The sequence below is a fragment of the Cryptotermes secundus genome, unplaced genomic scaffold, assembly GCF_002891405.2.
Source record: "Cryptotermes secundus unplaced genomic scaffold, Csec_1.0 scaffold514, whole genome shotgun sequence".
NCBI classification, from domain to species: Eukaryota; Metazoa; Arthropoda; class Insecta; order Blattodea; family Kalotermitidae; genus Cryptotermes; species Cryptotermes secundus.
In genome coordinates, this window is record NW_019739218.1 from 1,574,897 (window position 1) to 1,578,805 (window position 3,909).

Here is a 3,909-nt window from a genome sequence, read left to right on the forward strand (position 1 = left end):
TTATTCTGAATAGACCTACATGATTTCTGTATGGCTCCCCATATTCTAGATAAATACAGAAAACGGAGCAAAGGAGGCAGAATTGTTGCACTAAGTATACACTTCCCAACCTGCAACTTCTACTTGTGGGACCTATACATATTGTTATAGTAAGAATTCAAAGTTTCAGAGCATCTTTCGAGGGAAGACAAACACAGTTTCAAAAATATCTATTCAGAACTCTGCGAATTATCGACCTGATTGGAATCCTGCCGTTTGGATTTTTCTGCAAAAATATATTGTAGCGTGCAGAGCCGTTGCTTCATAACGACCACGAGATGGGCGGATATGAGAGACCCGTTTCTAGGCAACGGCTCGGTAAACACATTCCTACAGTAACGAATCGACGCGCAACAGTGGAGATACTGTTGGCAACGGCGTGTTTCTGCGTGGCACGTGCTGAGATATAAGCAAGAGACAAGATTCGAGCTTAGTTCAGTTCTGTAAGGGAGTTTGTGGAGAGAGGACTTGAGCCCGGAGACAGAGGAATAGCTACTGTTGCAGCCGTTACCAAGAAACATCTAGTAAGAGACTGAGAACACTAGACTGTGTACTCCTGAGAACTGTAAAAGTTATCTCTGTGCTTAACTGATTGAGCATTTCGCCTCGAAGGCGTATGGGAGAGTGGATGTATAAATCCACATTTTCTTGACCTATGAAGTATCTGGAGGTGAGTGGTCAGCTTCACGGCCCTGCTGCTTTACCCCCGACACCCACTGGATAGTAGGCTGGGTGACAACCAGAGCCGGTCTGAACGAGAAAATTCTTCACCCTACCGGGACTAGAACTCCGTCCCGTCGGTCGTCCAGGCCGTAGCCAGTTGTTATACCGAATGCGCTATCACGACTCCTCTAGTGTGGAAATAGCAAGAGTGTTATAGTTATTCGTAGTTACGACCCGTAAGTTGTTAATAAATGTATTCACCAATCCAAGACCCCGTCTATAATCATACATACTACGTGACAGTATTCTTGCTGTCTTTACATTTGTCAGTTTTTAAGTAATATTCGTGAATAAAATCCCTTGCAGCGATGCAGTACGCAATGGGGTTTTCCTCCCAGCGAAGAGTGGAAATTCAGTTTCAGTTCGGTAAAAATTCCTGACAGCTTTAAGCGTTTTTTTCCTCTGCAATATTTACATCTTCCTCAGTTTCTTCAAGCAGCTGGGAGTCGAAGTGAGGAAGAAATTTCGCTGTGCGAACCAGCGAAAAGCATTTCTCTTTCCTGACAGCATGGGCTGTTCTGTAATGCTGGAGGAAATTATTTCGGAGTGTACCAGCTTCAGGGATGTGACGCCATGTAGTTTTGTAGAAGCCTAAAGACGTTTCGAAGGAACATAATGCCTCCATATGTATAGTCAAACAGTAAGCCAATCAAGGAAGTTTGACCTTAGAGATGGAGGCAGTGCGTTCCTCCGAAACGTCAATTACCTTCCAGGACATATAGGCGACATATCCTAGAACGTAACAGAAGTATTTACAGTCATCGCCATTGGAATATGAAATGTTAAAACACCATTTCGATTCGGTTGACGAAAAAGCCATAAAACCTGTTTTGCAAACATGCCCTCAAGTAGATTCTAAAGGGTTCTGGCGATGGTGTATAATACTCAGAATTACAGGTTTTTCGGACTTTGTCCATAGTCCAGTATTCTAGAAACTAGAAATCACAACGTTTCGGAAACTGGATTTGTTTCCGTCCTCTGGTGAGGGGGGGGGAGACACCAACTGTGTTGGGTCAGATAATTAGGTTAGCTCTCTCTAAGGGACCCAACAGAGTAGGTGTCTCCCCCTTTCCCTGAGGACGGAAACAGATCCAGTTTCCGAAACGTTGTCTTTTCTAGTTTCTAGAATACCGGACGATGGACAAAGTCCGAAAACCCAGTAGTTCTGACGGTTATCAAAGTCCACAAATTTAAATTTCATCCGATGAAACAAACTGTTAATTGTTTAAAAAACATCAAATTACCTTAAAATACTTTGGTCTACTGTGGCCTTCTTCATGAGGCTTCCCAAATTATAAAAGAAAATCACTTCCCTTTGTGCTGAGGAGAGCATCTGAACTAAAGAGGGATGAAATAGTAAGCCGGTTGTAAAGAAATTGCATGAACATAAAACTTCGTAACTTCGCCAAAGAATGATAAAGTCAAGGAGGATGAGATGGGCAGGGAATGCAGCACGAATGGGAGCACAGGCATGCACATAAGATATTGGTGGAAATCCAGCAGGAAAGAGACCACTAGGCAGACATAGACATACGTGTGAGGATAATATAGATCTTAAATAAGTAGGATGGGATGACAAGGACTGGATTAATCTGGCTCAGGTTATGGACGAGTGGAGGGCTCTTGGGAAAATGGTAATGAACCTTGGGGTTCCATAAAATGTTTGGGAATTCTTGAGTAGCTCAGCAACTGTTAGCTTAACAAGGATTCAGATGAATGGAATTCTTTAGGTAGCTGTTACTTTTGTTTTGTAACGCATTCTTGAGTTTAAGAAGTTTGTCTAAAACTGGTTTATAACGCAGTGGTAAACAGTTACAAAACAGTATCAAACACGAGAAGTGTGTCGGTGAATAATATTTAGCATTAAAAAATTGAGGATTCAGATTAACATGCTGAAACGTTAAGTTTAACATTGTACACTCCACTTCTACTTGCCTAATTTCGCGTCTTTCTCACACTGGCAGATGGGACATTTTACGCAACCGTCTGCAATGCTTCCGTGACCGAACATTGTATACAAACCTACTGAAATATACCGTCTTGCTCAACTCTTTATAGCATAGCGGTGTCTATATGTATCACCTGTTTTAACATTTAAAACCCATGACTTTGCTCCCGAACATTACTTATGGGTTGCTTGTGATTCTCAGAATAAACACGGATTCCTAGACAGCATTAAACAGCTGGTCTTCGTAATGGAAATCCAATGTTTTTTGTGGGGTAGGAACTGAATTTTTAAATGCTATTTAAATCAATGTCATGCTTCAAGGGGTTAAATAAAGAGTTCTTAGCAATTTAACTGTTAGAATTGATCAAAAACAGATAAAACTGTAAAGAGGAATTTTCTGTACGCAATATTCCTACACAAGCCATCGATATCATCGCAAATAAAACGTGAGCATAACAGTTGAACGCACATCAGTTCTTCGACGATATGTATTTAAATCCCGGAATGTATAAACAGAAGAGGGACTCGTGTGCGACTTGCTGAATGCCATTAATCATGGCATTTTACGGCGAGTTGGTCACACGATTGGCCAGGGCGTGCTTCCACAGCGCGGGAACCCTGGGGCGTAATATGAATTCAAGAAGGGTCCATGGAACGGGTACCATCCAACAGATAGACTGCGCACTTTAAGCCAACAAAACTAAAAGTCGAAGGCTACCTCCATGTCAGACGTCAAGACTTCAGACCCCATTAAATTAGCACCCAATAAATTTACCGTCCCAATTTTCGGAACTACGACTCCAATTCGAGTTTAGGCATGAACAATTTTTATATCATCCGAAGGAACAGCAGCTAGAAGCATCAGTTCACGGGATTTTCAATTGGATGTGGGATTTACTGGCCACTATAACACACGACTCGTGAGTACACTTACTTACAGCACCATCGCTAATCTCCACAGTTTACAAATCACTGCAGCACACGCTAAGTCTTTTTAGTCTCCTGTCACTAGTCGTTTCCTGGTAACGGATCTTAACAATGCAGATTCTTCAGCTTCCGTTCTCAACTGCATCGACTACGTCTTCTGTTCACAAACTCTTTCACAACTCTGAAGAACTTCTAAAACTGTTTCTATTTTAACATCTCGGTATGGACCATGCAGAAAACACCGTTCATTGTTGTACTCTAATCGTTTACGT